The 25,055-nt window shown below is 36.4% G+C and overlaps 1 protein-coding gene across 1 annotated transcript in view; it reads right to left on the bottom strand.

Annotated features, from left to right (window-relative positions):
• Positions 1 to 25,055, bottom strand: part of LOC114477825 (dual specificity testis-specific protein kinase 1-like) — a 47,857-nt gene that overhangs the window by 16,627 nt on the left and 6,175 nt on the right. The window lies entirely within an intron of this gene.

Here is a 25,055-nt window from a genome sequence, read left to right as displayed (position 1 = left end):
ATCCAACCTACATTCATGGAGAAACTATATAGATTTACAGTTTACTTCCGGTTCTTATTGTTTCTGGGTTCAACTGATGAAGGAATAGAATACTTGTGTAATACTGATGTTAATATCACAGTTTGACCATGTTTTGGGGTATTGAAATAAATTGATCCAAAATGTCCAGGTTTTTGATGGGTGAATTTTACGGTACGGTATTCTTGCTGAATCTAAGAAAATATCTTACATACAGAGCTGTTATCTGCAGTCAAGCTTTGAAGGACACTCTTTCATTCTGTGAACTCAAATTCTTCTTTCAATGTATAATATTCTTGTAGTTCAAATGAAGAAAATAAGCCTTATTTATAATCACTTTGCATATGGATTATGAGAAACAAAAAATTTCTTGGTGATACAAAAAAAAGATGTTACCCTCATTCAGATACTTAGCGATCATAAAATTCAGAGTGGGTTTAAAAACCAAAATCAGAGAAATTGCAGCGTTGCTCGAAGCTTATTATGGCTCCACTTTGCCTCTGCACAGTACAGCGTTATTTTAAATCCCCTGCAATAAAAATGATAGCTTGTTATTTCCAGAACAATCTCAGACATTCACGGTAAAAGCCTCAACAATCAAACACGAGAGCTTTTCCGTCAATAACCCTGAAGGATTAATGTTCCTGTTTTATAGCTGCCGTGTTTAGAGTGTTTAGCTTTGCCATTACAGGCAAGTGGGTGTGCATAAAGGGAGTGGAATTCAGAATCACATTGAATGAAAAGGAGGGAAGGCATGATTATGTTTTTCAGTTTAGAGAAATTGATTGTTGAGTTTTACGTGTTTCTTGTCCCCAATTCAAGGTTGCTAATTCAATTACATAACATAAAAAGATTAAAAGCTTTGCTCTTCGCTGACCATTGTGTGCAAAGTGATTTATGGCGTACACTTATGGTACGAGTGACTTTACATATCTGTGTGTGTATCAGACACTAATGTGATTGCAAGTATACAGGATACAAACATCTAGATTTTTTTTATATACATTTGAGTGATTGAAGCAGTTTTTCCACTGGTTTTTCAGATTGACAGGTGATTAAGCAGGAGAAATGGAGGTTTTTACTATTTGTTTTTGTCTCAGAGGTCTCAAGATGTTTGTCAAAGCAGGAATTGGCAAGGGTCATTAGAAAAAGCTAGTGTTGCAATACTCAAGACCTCCCGCAAGATCACATTTTGAAGGTCTTGGTCTTGTCTCGGACTGGCCAGACGCGGGAATTTCTGTCAAGGCCAGGGGAGACAAGCACTGATGTGCTTTTCTTTAACTTCATTAATGTGATGATAAGTGATGCACTTTACTTCAAACATTTGGCATTAGTTCAGTGATTGTTCTGCCCCCATGGAATTCTTACGTCTCAGACATTTGCAAAAACTCAGAAATCTGTCCTTATTTCTAGTCAGAAATACCTCTGAACACTTACTCCAAGCCTCATTCACCTGACAAATAAATATCTCATTTTTGGATATTTAAAATCATTCTGGACTTATCAGTGGCTTTTACTGACACCTTGTTTTTGTCTGTTTTGGTCAAATGTATTTAAAGATAGAATGTTCCTTAAGTGTTCATCCTCGCTATGGTTTCTAAAGTTAATGTTTTTGGTCTTGGCCTTGACTTGGCCTCGATTTCCAAAAGTCAAGTCTTCGTCTCAAATAGTCTGGTTTTGTGTACACAGTAGGAAAAAAGCTAATAATGTTATAGGCATACACAACTCAAATGGCAAACATAGCTAAACTGAACAACTATTCTATGTAACTCTTACCAGTAGGAATAAGAGGTCATTTAGAAGAAGCATATGCAATAAATAAAGCACTTTAAACGTACACTTGAGAAGGTCGACATGTTTGACAAACTGTGACGTAGTGATTACTCAAGGATTGCGCCAATCCCCTAACTCCAAACGAGTTTTATGAGGTTAAAGGCATCCTATGGTTCCCATGGTAGCGCTGATTTACTGTTTGAAGGTGTCTTTCTTTGTTTAGCTCGTAGGCATGCATGAATTTGTAGTAAATTTACATAGTGGCATACAAATTCTGCGCCCACTGATATTTTCAATATCCGATTTCAAAATCTTTCTCCATAGATTCACTTTAGGACCTGGTATAAGAAGAGTAATTCCAATGTGCAGAGAACATATATGAATGATTGGCTGAAATCTCCAAAATGGCAATGTCCTTATATTAAATGATTTTCTGTGTATTTGAAGTCTAAAAGTAGAATAAATGACTCCATAGATGTTTATGTCCATGTGTGATAATGTTTAATGAAATTACCATATGAAACCCCTGATTTCCAACACACACACACACACACACACACACACACACACACACACACACACACACACACACACACACAGCAACTCTGTGACTATGAAAATGATCACTAACAAGTGAGAGGCGAGCGCCTGACAGACTGTTAATCCCTCACCTCCTCCTCCTCCTCCCATCCCTCTCTGCTCTGCTTACTCTACATATACTCTAATCTCCATCACCTCCACCCTTCACTTCCTATTTTCTCCAACCTTCACTATCAATTTCGACACAATTTTTCTGTGATCTGCAACATTTGTGACACATGTAAAGTCAATTTTTTTTTTTTTTTTTCTGGAATTGATCAAACAATCTTCTAGTTGTGAGAGTCACCACCCACAGCTCCATCAAGTAGCCATAAATCAGTGTATCCTTAGATTGGAGGCTCTGTCACATCTAATACCATGTGCACATAGTGTAAACATATAAATGAAGTTGCATCCTGTCTACACATGCTGTCGAAGGTCAACACCACATGTAACAGCTATGCATATTTTATTATTGCAATTAAATAAATGAATTTATTGTGACCATCACCAGTCGTCCATAAGGGATGGTAAGAAAAACTTTATTAAATGGAGAATATAAAAAGAGGGCAGTGTTACACCTTAGTGAGGGGGGAAGGAACAAGGAAGAGAGAGTTAGGTAGGACAGTGGCAGGGTGATGGAGGAGTCGACTATTTTAAGTTGAGTTGTGCATATCGTGCTTCATATTGTCCTTGCTTTAACTCCAACTCATGTCTCATTGTTGTATTCTCTTAGTTTACACAAAACTCACTGCCTCTCTTCTTTTTATCTTTAGTTTTTTCTATCTGTTCCTTTTATGTCTTTTTTTTTTCTCCTGCTCGAATGTTTTCTTTACCTTTTTGACACAACCTCATTGCTAGAAGGTTGTACGTTTAAATCCAGACTTTATTCTTTGGGTCTTCTTTTTCCGTTCCACTGAGTGAATGAAATCAATAGGTATCGGTATATCTGACTGTCTGACTCTGTGTGTTAATCCTGGTAAGGGTTGCACCTTGCCTTTGGGCTCTCAGTCAGCTGGGACAGGCCCCTGGAGCCAGTGGCTGCAATCAAGACATAGCATTAAAGAAGATAGATGGATGTCCTATTTGATTTACCTCATGTCTACTTTCCTCTCTCGTTCTGCCTCTTCCTCCCCTCTGTACCTTCCTCGCCCCTCCTCCTCCTCCTCCCATCCGGGTTGGATAAACATGTGGGCCGTCGGCATCAAGCAAACTGAAAGTGAAGGGTTCAATGTAGAGAACTAAATGTTTCAGCATTTCACATCAAACTCCAGAAATATTTTGACACTCATCGGTCCATAAATATGAAATCACACCATCTGATCCGCACGTCGTCATCATCGTAGTGTCTTAACGCCAGCAAACGCACCACATGCTAATGCTGTAATATGTTAAACATGACACGGCCCTGTTGAACGCAGCTTCTGAAGATGATGCAACATGAAGGACCACCAAGGTGATTTATTTTTAAAGCCTTGCCAGCGTAATCTCAGACTAAATAATAGACAAAGCACAAAATTACACAATTTCACATGAGTAGAATTAAGCGCAACAACTGCTCTATGCTGATCTAGATTCTATGTCTATATCTATAATAGGACATTTACTGCATTAATCGTTTTAGAAACTTTGAAAATTTGAAGGTTGTGGGAGAAAATTTGAGCACCCCGGGAACCGCATTAATACATATTGACTCTCAGTTATTCAAAGACCTAACATACAATAATATGCACCTATTGTACTCGATTATGCATTTGAATTTGCTGGATATTGAAAATAAAAGTGTCATAGCTATCGTCTCTCCCACAGAGTGCTTAACAGCCAATTTTAACCAGTAAATTTCTAAAGATAAAGTAGCTTATTAATCAATAAAAAAATATCTTAAATCCAGCAAGTTCATTTTATCTTCTTTTTTTAAATAATATGTTTAATTTATTCAGACTACTTTTTTCAGGAAATTTACTTTGCCCTTATGAGTTCTTTCTGAACGTGGCCAACTGGAGAGTTCTCTCAGGCTGGCCACGCCCAGAAAAACCACACAAGGACACATCACAGTAGATGCCTCTGAGGAAGACTGACAGTTGGTAGTCGAAAGATGTCAGGAGATCAAAGTACATTTCCTGAAAAAAGTTGTCTGAATAAATTAAACATATTATTTCAAAAAAGAAGATAAAATGAACTTGCTGGAATGAAAAGATTATTTTTTTATTGATTAATAAGCTACTTTATTTTTAGAAATTTACCAACTGGTTAAAATTGGCTGTTAAATTACATTTATTCAAATTAGAACCAAAGAATTAAAGAACATAGAAAGATGTTTTCTACCTAAAGTACAAAAACAAATGCTTACAGTAGTGTTGTGTTATTATTCTTGGATCTAAAATGATATTTTTTTTGATTTTTGGCACTAAAAGAAAAACTAAGCCTATGCACTGACAGGATGAGCCGCAAAATAAATAAACAAACAAAAAATGACTAAATCAGGGGATAAGTGTAAATTTAAGGACTGCTCATTTCTCTAAAGCTTATAAACTATTTTTGTTGCCCTTATTTTAAGTCCTCTACTTTGAAAGAAACCCTCAGCGTTAGCTTATGGCATTAATAATTTTAACAAACCCAACACATGCATTAAGAGAATTAAAAGATACACGCTACTCTGGAGATTGAGTTTCACATTTAAATGAAGCCATAAAAAGCAGCCGGACGTTCTTCTGTGAGATTATAACGACGTGACTCTCCCTCCACCGTCATATATCCATAATCGCATTAAAGAATTGCTCTCTCTGGCATTGTTTTTATAATGTGTGTGAGGTAAAATGTGGCCTGTTGTTGTGAGGCAGCCAGGTGGAAGAATCCAGGCGTCTTTTACACATTATCAAAGCGCTGCGAGTGTCTTTGGGTGATACAACCAAGCCGTCCCACTGTCTGGATGACATGATGAGGAAGACAAGCAGGACACCAGCTTTGGGCCTCGTTACTCGAGCTCCATTAGGCTTCAAGAATTAAATTATACCCTAATACCTGTTGTCACGGTGACGGGCCGGACCGCAAACATTTAGCCAGGCCACGAGGACTAAACGCTGCCCACGCATGCATTACCCCAGGCACCAAATACACATAAACAAACATATCTGCATGGTACAGGTTTACTGTAACCAACACGTGTCACTGGGGAAAGCCTGCAGGTCGCACGCAGGGTGAAAATACATTTTAATTTGCACATTAGGCGCTGATTTCCTTCATAAAAGCCTCAGAAACAAAATACTAAACTCATCATCTGTGAATAAATAATGGATCTCAGCCTGAAAACACCAGATTACACACATTTTGACTTGGTTTCAGAATAACAATAATTCAATAATAATAATGAATGACACAGTATTATGCTTAAAAAGTACACAGTACACAGTACTACTTGTACTGCTCATTTGAGTGGAGGTTGCCAATGGATATGTCTTGTTGAGAGAGTATGGAGGCTATATTAAATAATTGTTTATGTTTCTTTAATGGTGTTTTATGATGTTGATTTTGTTAAATGGCTTAATACTTGTTCATGTGGATCTTGTTGGGTTTTTTCTTTCTTATTATGAATTTTATATTTTGATAAGCGCATTGAAGTGACTTTGTTGTAAATTGCTTTATACAAATAAAATTGATTTGAATTGAATTAACACTTGCCAGCAGAAACATATGAAATTGTCATTGGTGGTCTTGATTTGCAACGTGCCTACCCAAACCTAGTGGTCACGGCACGTCACTGGTGTTCACGTGGTGTGCAAATGGTGCATATATGTGTACAGTGAGTGATTGATCATCCAGGTTTCCATAGCCCTCAGTTTTTGCTGCAGTGAGTGTTGTACTTCTAACCTTTCTTTTTTGTTGTATTGTTGCCATAAAAATGGAAATTGAGTGGTGAATTGTGGTTTGCCTCAGCATTATATATATAACAGTATATACCGTATATTGGACACGATGGAGAAGGGGCAGAACTAGATAAGATTTGCTTCATTCTCTGTTCATTCTTCTCAAACTACTGTAGATACGTGTTGACATACATGTATATGTGCATTTGGTTGATTTTTATTCAACCACTGATTTTATATACAGTATGATATGTTTAATGTGCATATGCATATGAACTGTCTAGACCCTGGTAGATTCTATTTTTGTTGTTATTTAATTTTATTTTACACTTTGAGATAAAAAAAAGATAAAATTAAAAAAAAAAAAACGGGTGCCGCAAACCCATTTTTTCTGAGAAAGTGACTAATAGAAAACACTTGTAATAATAAAAGTGCAGAATGAGCACACACACATATTACAGAAAACAAAAGACATAATTAACATTTATAGTTATCCAAAATAAAACACATCAAATTTGCAAATTCATGTTTTCAAAGCAGCGCGATTACACAGATGAGGTTTTTCTACCAGCGTAATGTGGAGATGTTTCTTTTTAAATGTGACAGAAATCATGACAGTGCACTTTATATTCAAATCTCTGAAGTTATGAATCAAAATAGTGGAAATACACAAGGTCATCATGCAAAAACAACTTTGGGTTTTAAATGTTGGCATATATAGAGATAAAAAACCTAGATTTGTATTACTTCAAGGTAGGTTAAGAGTTTGTTTTGGGTAAAGTCTAATTAATACTCGCTCTCTCTCTCTCTGTGTGTGTGTGTGTGCGTGCGTGTGTGCATGTGTGTGTGTGTGTGTGTGTGTGTGTGTGTGTGTGTGCTTCCTCATCACTCATTCTCTTTTATCAGTGTTCTCACTTTAATCTCTGCAGCAGTCCCCATCACTACAGACCTACTTGTGGGACATCCAGAGTTCCCTGAACATCATCATCATCACCCACCCTACACACACACACACACGCACACACGCACACACACACACACACACGCACACACGCACACACACACACACACACACACACACACACACACACACACACACACACACACACACACACACACACACACACACACAGATTACCGCAGCAAATGTTAAACAAGAGCATATAAAAACATTATCTCTCCCCTTTTCAAACAAAACATCCAGGAATCCATCTCCATTTTAGATATTACAAATGATGTAAGAATGAATGAAATGGATAATGATTAATGTGTCATTTTTAATCTAAAATTCTATCATTACAGTTATCCATTAGACTTACCTAACACGAACATGTTGACCTGCAAACATTCAGAGCGTGTGTAGTTTTAATACGATTAAAAGCAGGGGTTCTCAACCTTAGGGTCAGGACCCCATTTGGGGTTGCAAGACACTGGGAGGGGGTCGCCAGACGCCTTCAAGAAGCTAAGAATATTTCTTTGAACAATTGAAGCCCAGATTTGCTGTTTTTTACCCTTTTTCTGCAACTACACCAAACTTGCCATATTATACCCTATTTCCATCACTTTTTCCCCAAGATATTTTGGCTCCTTTTAATGCATTGTTGCTACATTATTGCCATTTCTCCATCAAATTTCAATGCTTTTTCTCCACTTTCAAGACATTTTTGGCACTTCTAAACCCTTTTTACCAACTTTTTTTTAACTTAATGTTGCATATGATTAAAACATTATACAGTATATTGTGCTTTGTAAACAAAGACACCTAACTGGCTGTTTTGGAGCTCATTGCAGGGAATTATATCAATGAATTAAACACATTCAACCTTTTTGTGTGTGTGTGTATATATATATATATATATATATTAAAGGCGGGACTCGATTAAAAGCTTGTGATTACTTCATCTTGATGAATCTAAATTAATCGCTCAATATTTGACACGAGAAGCAACATTTCTTTCAATTTAAATAGTTTTTGGTATACAGTATGCCTGAATCAATGAAAACAATAAATGAGCTTAAACAACAAAATTGTGTCTATTATTTTCATCCCTGAGTGCTAACATCATGTGCATTATCAACTATATTATGATTGCATTGATCCAATAGTTGGTTTTTGTTATAAATTGTGATGTTTAATGCACTTGAACACATCCACAAATGGGACATCATGATACTTTATTTGATGCTTTATTTGAATGAAAGCTGATTTTATTTGACAACAGTGAAATCCCTTATAAATTATGCAGGCATGTGGTTTTTAAATAACAACAAAATTACTGCATTATCAGTAATCTTACCTTGTGTCTTATTCAAGGTCTGGATGATAATCTTGATGTTAGGATAATGGAGTATAAAAAGCACTTTGGAGGAGAGTTTTTGGGCTCAGTCTGGCAGTCCAGTGCACGACGCCACCCGACGCTCTGTGGCATTGGGCTGACGGGGGAAAGCATGGAGCCTCCATAAAGTGGGTCGCACAGGGTTACACTGCCTGAGGGCAACTTGGCTGACACCCCACATCTAAATCAGCACGTTAAGCACCGGTGCACGACAAAGAATTAAAGAGGGGGGAAATGCTAGAGAGGAGGAAAAAGGCATGCATTATGCTTTAATATTCACAGTTAGGAAAGTGGATGAAATCAGTGGTGGTGGAGCTGAGCCATTTGGCTTCTCTTCAAAGGGAGAGAATGTGTGAAGGATGCCGACCCACATGGTTCAAACAAACCTGCTTTCCTGTTTCCAGATGAGGCTTCACCTGAAGGTCGTCACTGTTACTGTGAAGCACAGCGATTTAACACTCGTACAAACCTGGGACTTAAAGGCCAATTTGTTCTACTAAAATAAAGGTTACCAACAGGACAATCCTCATATCAGGCACAATAATGTGGATTTTATGATTCAACCAAGATTGAAGTTTATTTAAAACTTCAAAGGGATCAATAGGGATATGATCTACTTTATCAGCTATGGGTGACCAAAAAGCTATATATATATAATGATATTTGTAAGTTAAGTCCACTCTGTCGTTCTACTCCCTCATGTCACGCAGACCAATCTCGTATGCATACATCCATGTTGTAAGTAACCAATCGCCGGCTGTGGTTGCTTTGATGCGCAACCAAAAATCTCCAACAAGAGCCCTCTGAGAGCCTCCACCAAGCATTAAATCTGTTCTTTTCCAGATATTGGCAGTTTTCTGATCATGATAACATTATCATTTACACTTTAAAGGCTTAAAAGAAAGTTCTTTCCTCATTAATAACAACATAGTTAGTTCAAATGTATGGGCACCTGCATTTTTTAAAAAAAATCCCAATAAAATACATTATCCAGATCAAATCCGGATGAAACTCAGTAATGAAGAACCTAGCTGACGTCAGAGACAGAGATTTATCGACTTTTTCGACACGTTTTTGTGTTGTCCGTAGTAATAAACAAATAGGATATTAAAAAAATTTTTTAAAAAAGCTAGAAAAACTAAAATATAGAAGAAAATCTAAAAATAAAGCGCTAATGTTATCACTGCCCTACAATCAACAAGATATCTTTTTGAAAAAATTGATTTTTTTTTGTGTTCGATTGTTCATATTTACACATTAAATATGTATTAATTTGAAGAAGTCACTCGTCTTCCACTGTCTACATTTCTACTTTCATATTAACGTCTGGGACGAGGAATTAGGACGCTATCGCATTTTGATGACGTAAAGGTCGGATAGAATACGACCTGGCCGTTCAGACAGCAGTTACACTGCAACATATGCGTATCAACATATGAAAGTGGCCTGGGTCAGATCAAAAATCCAAATTGTACATTGTTACATCTCCTCCCCATCGATTGTAGCCTGTTTTAAGGTATTCAAACACTTTCCTCTGCGTCTCTTTCTCTGTTTAACCTTTAGAGAATCCTGCTGACACTCAGATTAACTCTCACTGCGAGTAAATCCCAAACGACAGCTCACACACACACATATGCAAAAAAAATGGAAAGTAATACCTCAAACGCATGCAGAGGTACACACACTATACTGTAGACGGCATCAAAAGATATTTGCACTCAAGAGCTTGCAGTGTGCCTATAAGATGGAGGTGTACCACACACACACAGAGAGAGAGAGAGACCCGCCCTGAACTTTTGGGATCTGTGGGTAAAAAGCTGACTTGATGTGACAGGAGGTGTGCAGACTCTGCAGAAACAGAGGTTGGTTCAGGTTGATGTGAACCTGCAGCAGATGTCAGATCTCTGTCAGAAACCGTCTCCTTGCTTTTATTGTAACATGCTCTACCCCCACCCCCACCCCCCCCATTCCCCCTCTTTCCTGCACATCCCCCTGCAGGATACTGTCAAGTCTAAACCAATCCTCATTGTGGTCTACAGAAAAAAAATAACAAAATTAAAAAAAAGAAACCATCAAATATCTGCTCCGATGCAGCACGAGCCTGGTTTTATACTTTGGTGGTGTCATCCGGGAGGAGATTACTGTCACTGGTTTGGATGGTTTTTGTGATAGTTTTTTTTTTGCCATTGTTGCAGGGAGGCGGCTGCATGTACGCTGTGATGATGGATTGGTGTGGATATGTTTTATTTATTTCAACCCAGTCTCACAGCAAGATGTGTAATAGCAACATTTGTCCACAAGCTATATTGTAAGTATTTTACGTATGAGGCTCTTAAAGCGTAAGATGCTTACAGATTTTTTTTTTCATGCTTACAGTTTGTTCCGCCCTGACGTCAGGTCACATGACTGCTGACTCCGCCCCCTGCCTCCAATGAATAACATGGCGGACATCTCAAATATTTCAGTGGCAAATTGCCTTATTTCAAGACAGATTGTGGCTTTAGAATAGTTTTGACGACATTTCCAGTTAGAAATGTACCTTAACTGTCATAGTATTCATTTGGTTTATGTATAGAATCCATAGTTTGTTTGTTTCGACGTACATTCATCATGCTTTATCCCGTTGCTATGCTTTTGCTAGCGCGCTTAGAACGTACCGAAAGTGCCTTTTTTTTTTACCAGAAGTGATGTTGAATTACGTGTTTATTTTTCTAAAACCCTGAATTATGTGAATTATTATTATTATTATTATTATTATTATTATTATTATTATTATTATTATTATTATTATTATTATTATTATTATTATTAAAGTGTAGTTTAAAAATGTTGTAATGATTGAATAATGTAAATAAAGTTTTTTTTTTGTTTTTTTTTAAATGTGTTGTGCCTTCACTTAAAAACAAGAAAAAAGTTATTAGACAGGCACTAAAGATTCTTTTACTTTTAAAAATAAACTATATTTGATATATTTTTTACAAGATTTGAATTTGTGATACGTGAAATGCTTACAATTTTGTTACACATTTTGCTGTGAGACTGGGTTGTTACTTTACAAAGACGGATGTTGAAACAAAGGTAGACTCAAGATCTTCATTCAGTTTAGGAATTATTACCTCTCTTCTTTACTGTACCCTAAGATTGTGGTTCCCAACCTTGTTTATGTTGTGACCCCATTTTTGCAGTATATCACACATTTTTAGTGACCCCAAAGACTTTCTTTCTCTGAAATTATTTTTTTGATCATGTTTGTTTTACTGTGTTACTAAAACAAAGTGACAATATGTACCAGTTCAGATATTTGCATATTGATGTTTATTTGAACTAGATTTATATTTGGAAAAGTGAAAGTATAGAATATAGTAGGTGGTGCTTTAATTCGAAAAATAATATTAATTATTTAAGTTCTTTGAGCTTTCTGTCCCTTCCTGCACTTTATACCCATTGCTGTGATATTGCTTTGTGTATTATTATATATCTGTACTATTTTTGTATATGTTCTATTTATGTTGCTGGTGTTTTTCTTTGTTTGTTTTATATAATTTATTATTTTATACTATTATTATTTTACTCTATTCTTTAAGGGCTTAATGAGTAACTTGAGGATGTTTATTTGTGATGTACTGTACATGTTCATGCACAAACAAAACTCCTTCATTTAGGTATAGTTTTTTTAGATGTGAAAAATAAAATGTTTTCTCTAAATTAAATATAAAAATGACATTTTAATCAGTAATTTTTCACTTTTTATTATTACTAGACATTTCAGGTGACCCCATTTTATTTCCAGATGATCCTTGGGGTCATGACCCCAAGGTTGAAAAACCTTTTATCATTTACATCACACTTTCCAATTTTGAGAATCAATCCTTTGAGGGATCCTTAGCTCTTATGGATTAAAATAATAATAAAGGCTGGTTATATGGACTCTAGCTTACATTAGTGGACTTTTGATTGGACCTGATTTAACATGCTATGTTTCTATGAAAGGTTCATGCTCATGCAATACTACAGATTCATACATGCTGAAATTTAAAACAAAAACATATTAAATCGGCTATTATAAGTGAAAAAACTAAATGTATGGAGTAAAACAAAAAGATTGGAATACAACAGAGCGCTGGTGACAAAAAAAACTGCAGGATCCTTGAGATAATTCTCCTTCTGATCTGATTTTTGCAGCAGCTGGAGTGTTGGCTGCCTCGTTTCAATACAAAGATAGTTTTCTTAGTCGTGTATTGGGATTTTACAGCTCAGATTCCCAAAGTAGAGGAAGAGCGACATGTTTATCAGCACCAAACACACACACACACACACACACACACACACACACGCACACACACACACACACACACACACACACAGAAAGGTAATAAAAGGCCTACATCTCTCATAGCGTATGAAAATATAGATATATACACATTCATACTCACACTGGGTTGTTATGATACTAAGGATTTCTCCTGTAAAGTTTGAGTGACCTAACACACACACACACACACACACACACACACACACACACACATGCACATACACTAAAAAGGGGATTAATTTAATCTTTCTCACACACACGCACGCGCATGCATGCATGCACACGCTGACACATGACAAGGCTTTTAAGATGCACATGCACTATATAATTACACACACACACACACACACACATACACACACACACACACACACACACACACACATCCTGTGTTGCCTAATCCAAACACATTCACATACGTCTCAGCACACAAACGATGTTTGGTAGTGCAAAAAAAATCCCATCCTATTTCTCAAAATGTGCTTCTGCATTAACTTAAAGTGTCACGTAACACAACCAACCTCACTGACTACTTTACTCAGCCACAAACCAAATTTTGTACAAATAAATCATCCTTATTTTAAAGATTGTGTTGCAAAAGTGAGCATTTTTGATGGTGTCACTTCATCTAACAACTTGAAAAAAATACCAGCCCCAGATTTTCACACAACATTTTTCCACCCCATTATAACAGTGAACATAAGCTACATCTGTAGCCACAGCTTCTAATGTCATTCACAGGTTCACATTTGTACGAGTCAATATGAATATGATGAGTTGCTAATGTTTAGGTTAGCAACCTCAACTACAGTATATCTCATAAACTAACTATCCATCCATCCATCTTTTCCCGCTTAGCAGTTTCCGGGTCGCGGGGGCAGCATCCTCAGTAGGGAGGCCCAGACTTCCCTCTCCCCGGCCACTTCCTCCAGCTCTTCCGGGGGGACCCCGAGACGTTCCCAGGCCAGCCGAGAGACATAGTCTCTCCAGCGTGTCCTGGGTCTTCCCCGGGGCCTCCTTCCGGAGGGACGTGCCCTGAACGCCTCACTAGGGAGGCGTTCAGGGGGCATCCTAATTAGGTGCCCGAGCCACCTCATCTGGCTCTTCTTGATGCGGAGGAGCAGCGACTCTACTTTGAGCCCCTCCCGAATGACTGAGCTTCTCACCCTATCTCTAAGGGAGAGCCCAGCCACCCTACGGAGGAAACTCATTTCGGCCGCTTGTACCCGTGATCTTGTTCTTTCGGTCATGACCCAAAGTTCATGACCATAGGTGAGGGTTGGAACGTAGACCGACCTGTAAATCGAGAGCTTCGCTTTTTGGCTCAGCTCCCTTTTTACAATGACGGACTGGTGCAGACTCCGCATCACTGCAGACGCCGCACCAATCCGCCTGTCGATCTCTCGCTCCATCCTTCCCTCACTCGTGAACAAGACCCCGAGGTACTTGAACTCCTCCACCTGGGGCAGAACCTCATCTCCAACCCGAGGAAGGCACTCCACCTTTTTCCGGTCGAGAACCATGGACTTGGATTTGGAGGTGCAACTAACTATCAACAAACATTTAAAAGCATCGAATCATTTACGTTTTGCATTATTATTATTATTTAAAGCATTGTGTCCTGCAAACTCCACACAGAAAGGACCCAGGTGGTCACGCCAGGGCTTGAACCCAGAACCTTCTTGCTGTGAGGCGGACATGCGAACCACTGTTTGTAAGACCTTGATGGCTGATTAATCTAGATCTCATATCAGTAAAAATTCACCTTGAATCATTGATCACACCTTGATCACTTCACAGGTTATTGGTGAATGAATGAACTGAATGAGGAATCCATACAAAGTAAAGACATCTTACAGTTTTAGAAATTGACGTAGACGAAAAAACAAGAGTAAAGGAATTTAAAAAGGGATTCAATAATGAAACTGTTAATTTGATTGGCAATATTTGAATAAAGGGTGCATTTCTTCAGTTTATCCTTTCGTTCTTGAATGATCATGTTATTCTGTCATTGTCCTACGGACCAATAGTGTTTTTGTAGATATTTTCTGAAAACAAATTCAGGGAAACAAGCCTGACGCTGGTGTTATTTTCAAGTTTCCAGACAGACTTTCCTCAGTGTGCATGTGTAGTAATGTGGCCTGTAAAGGGCTGTCGTGTGCTTCTTGTAATGAACACAGTAACCCTGCCTTAGTGATAAACAATAATGTCAGTGATGCCAAATTTCAGGGATTTATTCTCCTTTAAAGACTGAATAGTGGGTGGATATGTAACACTTTCAGAAGTCCCATTATTTCACCATTAGACACAGACAGTTAACATAAACTGCCTTCCCTAACGTTCATATTTGGGAAATAAATGACTTTATTTGAAGTATTTGTTCTATATCAGGCCCCGCCCCCACACATATTTCACCTTACCTATTTGACACACGTGCTTCAGAGCCACAATGACTCTGCACCACATGTGGACTTACAAACCAGTGAAACCAGTGACACCACTGACCCCTGATCAGTCTCAGCTCACACCTGTCACTCACTACAGATGTTGCCCGGGCAACAGTCCCCTCCTTTTCTATTTTCCACACAAACACACTGACCTTCAACAGATGTAATTAGGAGCAGACAGCTGATGTCAGACGTGTGTGTGTGTGTGTGTGTGTGTGTGTGTGTTTGGGTTGCGGCTTAGAACAATTAATCATTTTTTTTTTAAGTCTAAAAGCTTTCATGACTATTGTAGGTGTGTTTAAATACGTATTTGTCAATATATGATAAACGTATCCATGTAATGCAAGGGTACAGTACTTTGCTAGCTTTAATAGGCTGCATGGGAAAGGATAATGTGTTCTTGAAGTAATGCAACTTTAGTAAGGGTGCTCATTAGCATTAGCTCTGCAGAAAGCCTCATGAAAATGATCATGTCAAAAGAAAAAGTATCAGGTTCAACCACTGCTCATTTAACCTGAATAGATATTGGTCGCACATTTTTAACATTATTGTATTTGGCAATTGAAAATTGTTATCGTCGGAGTTCTTATTATTTTTCTTCCACAACTTGCTTTGTGCCAAAACTCCTCCTTGGCTATTAATGCAGCACTAATAAGTAGTCATCTCAATGTCAAGGATCGTCTGTCAACCTTTTTTGGCTCCAAAATGTCAAGGTCAAGGTCGCGTGAAGTGTCAAAAACCAAAGTTTTCCATATCGCTATGATTATTTGTTGTACACTTTTGATGCTTACATTTATGAAAAACTCATCGCAAAAGTGGTATTTTGTTTAATTACACCAAAGCTGTACGACCCAGCAGTAAAAACATCGGTAGGGGTCAAAGTTCATGACCTTATACACACAAAAAAAAAAATAACTTAGACTGGTTCCTTTCAATGTGTTTTATATTATATATACAATATTTAAGGTCAAGGTCAGTCTTCTGTTTTTCTACATTATATAACTCTAGGTTATTAGAAAAAAACAAGCAGCAGAGTCAGGTAAACCTAATATGTATTTTTATTGAAAAAATATTTATTGAAAATGAGAGCAGAAAAGTGAATATCCTGTTAATTTAAACTGAAGTGTTGGTTGGACTTTATTCAAAATGTGAATAAATTTGCCATTAAATGTTCTTTACTTGTTTGTTTATGTTTATAATAAATCTATAGACAATTCCCTTGTAAAAAAAAAAACAAACAAAAAAACATCAGGAATCTATGAAACCTCACTTGTACCGTCCAGTATTCAGGCACTTTTTTGGCTAAAATGTTACTGAATTGATTTCAGTCACTGAATCATTTTGGATCAAATCATTCTAAATTAATTAATACTGTCCTTGAATTAAATCGGCAACAATTACTCGTGAATCGAATCGTTGATGAACCTGAGGCTTCTGCAGAGCTAACGCTAATGAGCTAACGCTCACCAGCTAACTGTAACGAGCTAACGCTAACGCTTTAAAACACATCCATGTAAAGTCTGCCGTGCATTATTCCCTCGTTTAGATACAACGGTTGATTACCTTTATGAACAATTTTAGATGGCTGTGTCATACGGCAGTCCAATTTGAGCCGAGCACAGATATATGATGTTGGATCGCAGGAATATAAATTGATTCATAGATCTAATGGATGAATCTTCTCAGCCTTAGAACAATCAGGTTCTTTAACATTATGCATCTTGAAATGTTCAAATGTCACCAGCCTGATAGATAGTAGTGAGTTGTGTTGCAAAACAAAAAACTGTAAAATGAAATAAAACTGCCGGTAAGTCGTATAAATAGAAGCTAATTTTTGAAAAAGAAAAAAAAAAAAAGAAAAAGTGGAACAAAACAAAATATTGATTGACAGGACGAACACTCTCTAAGGTTGAAAATTGAGAAACTCCCAACACACACACACACACTGACAGTTTTTCCACCAAGCTTCACGTACAACCAGATGTTCAGAGCAGACAGAGAGAAATCCGAGAACAGAAACGTCAGATTTGTGCAATGAGAAGAGACAGACGGCCATCGAAGGACTCACACAGACGCACGCTGATGCGACAAAGCCACAACTAACACGAACACACGTCAAATATCCCACGTGCACTCATATTTGTCACATTAAGCATCTGAGCGCCACACATGATTGCCTGAGTGTGTGTGGACAAACCCTAATATGACACTTTCCAGCAGATGCAACATATTTGTTAAATCAGCTGTGAGTCTGATCCTGTGTGTGTTTCATATGAGTTCATCCATAATTTCATTGTTGTCCTTGTGTTTATTTAAAGCATTGTCATTTGTGCACACTATCGTTGAGTAGATAAACTGACTTTACTTCAATAAATGTCAGTGTTTTTACTTAATAGGTTTAAGACAAAATTTAAAAGCCACATTGGTTTTATTAATTTGGTCAGTTTGCTTTAGGACAGGGGTTCTCACCTGGTCTAACTTTGGGACCCACATTTTGCCTCAGTCATTAAATCGCGACCCACTTTTTTTTAGAATTCAACCAAACCAAATTTAGTTTTTGAAAAATAGCTGTTGAAAACATATATATTGAATGTTTTTTAAATCATAAATCTACATATTTTCCTGTGCAACATGCAGTTCACAGCATGCCTGTCAAAAAAAAAAAAGTTCATTTAAAAAAAAAAAAATGCAAGTCCAACATGAGGGACATTAAGTATTTATTTATTTTTGACCAGCTTTTGGCGACCCACCCAGTATAGGTATGTGACCCACTTTTGGGTCCCGACCCACCAGTTGAGAATAGCTGCTCTAGGACGTGTGTCCAACTCAAGGCCCGGGGGCCAAATCTGGCCCTTTAGACCATCCAATTCGGCCCACAGGAGACGGTTAAAAAGACAGAAATTATTGTCTAAATTACCAAGTAATTCAGTTGTAATAATATTGTAATAATATAACAAATGCTATGCAGTCTTTTCAATTATCAAATTTTTCAAATAACTAAATTTTCCTGAAATTATTTCACAAATTGGTCACAAAATCAATTAAATTTAAAAGACAAAATCCTGCAAGGACTGATATCTGTCACTTATTGCCTGGATATTGTCGGCACCTTACATACTTTATGTATCGTTTTATTTTATTTTTCAGATTATACATTGTGTAAAGCAGTGGTTCCTTCACTTTTTCGGCTCAAGTACCCCTTTTCTCCTACTTTTGAATCCAAGTCCCCCCTTTGTCCGACTACAACTATTTAAAAACAACTATAGAGCATAATAATGGAATGAACGAGTGATAACACATATTTTAAATAATCTTATTTTGTAAATAAGTGGAAAGAAACCGTATTTAATGTAGTGGTTCCCAGCATTTTTTGGATCTTGACCCCATTTTGATATCAAGAATTTCTGGTGACCATAAATACATTTTTTTCTAGTATTCGTCTTTGTCATGTTTGAGCTCAGATTGACTCTGCATTTCAGTTGAACTAGATTAGAAATACAGTTGTTTAAGATTGTGTGTTGTTTAAAAAAAAGCATTTCTAAAAAATTTAATTATTCTAAAATTTCAGACGACCCCACATGGGGTCCTAACCCAGTGATTGAAAAACTTAAATTTAGTGGCTCCTAAATAGATTTACTTCTATAGTTTTTATCATTTCTGGTCATCTCATGCCTGGGGTGGGTCCAAGACTGACACTTTAGATGTTCATTTCCACTCTCTCTCTCTCTCTCTCTCGCTCTCTCTCTTGAGTACCCCTGGCCTGTAGTGTCATTGGGTACACGTACCCCCATATGAGAAACACTGGTGTGGTACAAACTTGGAGATACTTATGTTTCAATTGCCCATTTTCCCGCCTAAAATCTGCGGCCCACTTAAGATCAAAGTACTTTGTATTTGGACCCCAAACTAAAATTAGTTTGACACCCCTGCTCTAGAACTATGTGAAAGCACTTCAGAGGGTTTTTGGGACCGGATATAAATATATAAATAAGTAAATAAATAAATCCTTAGAAGTGTGTGTTTACTGTAAACTGTGTTGAAGTGTGGCAGAGGAGCAATGATATCCAAATAAAAAATTAAAAAATTCTCCCTTAGACTTTGTTTTTGAGCAGAGCTTAAAAAACCCAAAAACAATGTTTTTTCCACCCTAAGTGCATTTGTTCATCCATGCATGTGTGTTTGTGCGTCATTCGTTCATCAATGCGTGCATGCTCCGCATTTACATGCAGGACATGCTTTTGTGAGCATATGAATGTGTGAAGTATATATATTGTGTGTGTGAGAGAGAGAGCATTGTCCTGGGGGTATAGTAGAAAATACACAAACGTGAAGGTAAATGTGTAAGTGTGTCACATTAGTGTCACGCTGAGCTCTCACTGCCCATCAGGCTGAATGATCAGCCAGGCCTTTGAAGATGATGCTACGTGATGGAGGAGGAAAAGTTTGTGCTTTAACTGAAGGGAATTCATTATTGTTTTTGTTGATGTTTTAAAGCTCACTGCTCATCATGTAATGTAAAAAAATAAATAAAGTAATTGATTCAACATCTGTATAAAAGATAATAAAATATAAATATTGTTATCAATTCTATAAATAAGTCTACATATTAATTTAATAAAAGATTAGATGTTTCTGAACATGTTTTAGTGTAGCTTTAAAAAAAAAATAAATAAGAAATTAATTGTTTTTTCTAACAGAGTGTGTTGATGATTAATGACATTAACGTCAAATAAAATTATGATAAAACAATTGGTTAACCTAAAAATAATAACCATCTTCCTACTTCAACTCCTACAACGTCTACTGACCATCAACTTTCCTTGCACCTGTGGCTAACCTTAACTTTTAAATCCCTGGTAAGATAACTAAACTAACAAAAACACTATTTTTGGAAGAAAATAATAGATTGTATTTGTGTGGGGAAAAATGTATTTAATTGTCTACGTAATTGCCCTTAATATGCATGCTTGATCTGTTGCAAGAAATTAGCAATTAACATGTGTTGACCAACATGATCATGTGTTATCAAAGTTATTTTTTGTAGCCCTTAAAATCCATGAACTCATAAAATGATTCATTATTATTTTAACTGTGTAGTATTTTATACCGTGTATTGTCTTCATTGAGAAGGTTTTTTTTTTTTTTTTTTTTGGCTGCAGAAGGATATTAATCCAGGTGAGATTAGGCAAAACGGCTCCTTAGAGAGTAAAGGTTGCAGACCCCCGGCCTACCTCGACCTTTTATAAACAGACGACCTCTGTGTCACATCGTAATTAATTGCATCTAATGCTCTTTAGCTGTCTCTTGTATTTGGTGATGATTTGGAAAGATTTGGGACAGTAGGATGTAGTATGTAATACTGGTGACGGAAATGATCATGGAAAATAGGTAGATTTTAATATGCAGGAGATGCAGTTTGAGTCTCTATGGATGCATGTTTGTTTTCTAAAAGTCTGAATGCGAAACTCATCTGGACAACATCACAAATATCTGATGTTTTTTCTCTGATATTATTTGATAAATCTCAAGCTGCTACCTGACTATTTTCTTTTCAGGAATATGAAAGAGAATATGGTAAATACTTATTAAATCTCCCGGAGTCAGACGAAAAGATAACTAGTACCTCCACATTCTGCCGAAAAGCATAAATCAAAAGAAGTGGACGGTAAATACCTCAGAGGTCCATACATATTTAAGTGATATGAGATGAAAACCCATCTGAGAGTTAAAAGATAGTTGTTTTTCATTCTGACTCGTCTGTTTTTTTCATCTTTGTTTGCTTGTCTTGAGCATTACCTTTGGTTTCACAGCCTTCATTTTGTTTTCTTTTATCGGATACAGCACGGACAAACTCATGGCTCGCGTTCCAAATCTGGCCCTTTGGAGAAAGTTTTCCTGGTGCTTATGTAACATGAGTTCAGTCATTTTTTTTATGTTGAACTGTTGAAAAAAACCTCAAAATTCTCACAAAATCATTCAGTTTTCCTCAAACTATTAAATAATATTTCCCTTAATTAAATAGAAATTGGTCACAAAATCTAGGAAATTTAAAGTGAAGATCCTTTTGGGACTGATATATATCACTTATTGCTTGGATATTGTCTGTTTCTTACATATTTTGTTTTTTATGTATACGTACAAGTGCTAACTAGGGCACAATAATGTTGAAATTAGTAGTTTTCCAGCATAAAATCTGTGGCGCAAGTGCGATCACACGGCACCATATTTGGCCCATGAATTAAAATGAGTTTGACATCCCTGCGATACAGGAATGGATTAATAGTCTCTATGACCAGTGACCCTTTAGGAAAGGTCCCTGACTCTAATTTTTCTCGCTTCAAAACATTCAAGAGGTGTTTCATTCAGTGGAAGAACGTTCAATAGTGCATATTAAAACTACAACTATTCAATTTTAGGTGTAAGTTGAAAAGTTTCATCCAGTTTTTGCTCTTCTTAAAATCTTTGAGACATTACATTAGTAAGCCATTCAGCATGACGTCATTATTGCATCTGTTGCTCAGTAGAGCAACACTGCCTCACTGTGTGAGATCAGATGTTTGCAGCGTAGTCTCATTTAAATGGTCCACCTCAGTGAAAATTGATTTTATAAATACAGCTAACCAACATGTATGAGAGGATAAACAGACACATTAAATCAAACATTGTTTTACTCCCCCTTAAAGGTTTCTCTGAGCAAGAAGTACATTGTTCAAAGCCACAAAAACTGTATAGAGATCATACAGGGATGAATGGATTCCACGGAGAGGCTAATTTATTATCATGATCAAGGCAATTCAATGTGTTTTACATGAATAAACGTGCAGCATTTGAAAAAAATCAACAATAAAAACCATAATAATCATCAGCTTTGACACAACTCCTGACTGGGTTCCTCATTTTTGGTCAAATTTCTGTTAGTTTTTCTTTTCCTTGATATCAAAATGGGGTCACGACCCAAAAAAGGTTGAGAACCATTGCACTAAACACTGTTTCTTTCCACTTATTTACAAAATGAGATTCTTTAAAATACGGATTATCACTCATTAATTCCATTATCATGCTTTATAGTTGTTTTTAATACTTTTTCTAAGCAAAATGTTGTAGTCGAACAAAAGGGTTACTTGGATTCAGAAATAAGAGTAAACGGAGACTTGAGCCAAAAAAGTTTGAGAACCACTGTAACAGGGTGTCAAACATGCATTTATTTTAGTTAGGGTGTTCCTTTACAATTCTACAATGAATCCCGTCACTTGGCTTAAATCTCAGATTTAGGATTTCTCAGATATATTTCTTTTTTTATCCAATTGACAGTCTAGTAGTGTTTCTTTGTGTTTTATTTCACTATGTGAAGCTTGAAAATGTTAAATGTACTTTCAACAACAGACAAATGAGTCTTTAACTTGGATTTAAAAATGTCCACATGTGATGCCGACTTTAGTTTGTTCCACTTCTTTGCAGCATAACAACTAAAAGCAGGGTCACCATGTTTACTGAGAACTCTGGGCTCCACTATCTGACCTGTGTTTATAAATCTGAGAGACCTGCTGGGTTCATACCTGACTAACATCTAACTGATGGATTCTGGATCAAACCCATTCACACATTTATACACCAGTACCAGCAGCAGAACTTTAAAGGGGACATATCTTCCTCTGTATGTGTGTGTATATAATATACAAATACAAATAATAATACAAATAAAATAAAATAATTAGAAAAAATATTAATAATAATTAAAAATAATTAAAATAAAACAAAAAATTTAAAAAATGTGTCTATATATGTAAATGGATGTGTGTGTATGTATGCTATATATTTACACAGATGTAGGTAAACACACATAGACACGTACAATCTCACAGGACACTCTCTACAACCATGTCAACTCTTTCTTCTCCAACCCCTCACATTCACACAACACCCCCCTCCCCATACACTTAAAATAACCACCCCTTTCGTGTCTTTCTCTTCTGATAGTGTTTGTTGTTGTAGTATGTTTGTGCTTTTCACTAACCTGCATCACAACGAAAATCAATGAGAACAGTTACGTGCACACAGGTGACCTGATTTCATCATACAAAGCAGACTGTAGCCACATTCCCCACTACAACATGATCATTTTGTTTCCCACCCCTGCATTTACATTTAAAATTAACACCATCCCCACATGACTAAGACGTACACAAACCAGCTTTCACTTCCTGTTTTTTTTCCCCATCATGATCTTTTTCCCCATCATGATTTTTTCTGTCTCAAAACATTCAAGTGGTAGCCTATTGTATTTCCTGGGACAATATTAAAAAATGCATGTTAAAGGTTATAATAATATAAATAGGTCTAATAGGAAAAGTTTTATCCTGTTCTGCTCTTCATAAGATATTTGATATTTGCTCTGCATGCAACCAAAATGTAGAATTTCAGTTCATTTTTACGTTTGTCCACTAAGGATACCAAGTGTGATGCATGGCTGAAAATGAAAATCCAAGTCCCCCCTTTTTCTGACTATAACGTTTTGCTTAGAAAACTATTTAAAAACAACTATAGATCATAATTATGGAATTAATGAGTGAAAAACAAACATTTTAAAGAATCTAATTTTGTAAATGTGTGGAAAGAAACACTACTGCAGTAGTTCCCAACCTTACTGGGAACGTGACCCCATTTTGGTATCAAGAATTTCTGGTGACCGCAAAAACATTTTCTTTTTCCTACAATTAGTTTTTGATCATGTTTGTGCTCAGATTTGTATTTTTCCTGCATTGTAGTTGAACTAGATTTATATTTCACAAAGTGAAAGTATATAAATACAGTTGTTTAAGACTGTCTGTTGTTTTAATGTTTTTTTTTAAAGAATAATAATAATTCAAAAAATTCAAAAATCAATTTTCATTTAAAAAATGTGTCATGCAAACTTTCTCAGTTGTTGTTAAATTTGACCACATTATACTTGACTGTCTTTCCTCCTCAGTTCACCATTTCCTTCTGCACGCACTTTCCGCACCACCACCATCCCAGCGTACAGATCATGTAGTGACGTGTGTCAGTTTACTAATGAGGTAGCAGAATCAAATCAAATCAATCTTTATTCATTAAAAATACATCTGTGCACATACAACAGTACATTCATGAAACAGAAACTGAAGGCAAAGGTTAATTTACATCATTTAGAAAACATCCAAGTTTTCTTGGATAATAAACAGAAAAGGAGAGCTTTTACCTTTGATTTGAAAATGTTCATATGAGATACCGACCATAAATAAAATCTAAATTGTATTTTTTTGTGCAACCAATGCTTGGTGCTTTTGTTGATCTAAAAATAGTAGATTGGCCAAGGTGCTTGTGCTTGAGCAGACATCTTGATAAAGGTGGCTTTTCAAACTCTTTGATGATCTCTTCCAAATTACAGTTAAAATTCATAATGCTTAATTTATTTATTTTTTAACATTTTTTTTTTATTTACCTTTGTGCAAAACTCTCACAACATGCACACCACATCTCAATTTTATATACACACTTTGTATATTGCATTCAAATAAGTTGTTTATTTAATAAAGATAAAAAAAAAAAATGCATTGCTGTCTAAAAAAGATTGCACTTCTTGTAGTGTTGACCTTTGACAGCATGTGCAGACAAAAAAAAAAAAAAAAAAAACAGGGGTCAGGGGTCAGTGGGACAGTTCTGTGATCTTACAGCATCCCAAAGGTATCTGTTCGTAAAGGAGGGAGAA

The sequence above is a fragment of the Gouania willdenowi genome, chromosome 16, assembly GCF_900634775.1.
Source record: "Gouania willdenowi chromosome 16, fGouWil2.1, whole genome shotgun sequence".
NCBI classification, from domain to species: domain Eukaryota; kingdom Metazoa; phylum Chordata; class Actinopteri; order Blenniiformes; family Gobiesocidae; genus Gouania; species Gouania willdenowi.
This window is presented reverse-complemented; position numbering and strand designations above follow the sequence as displayed.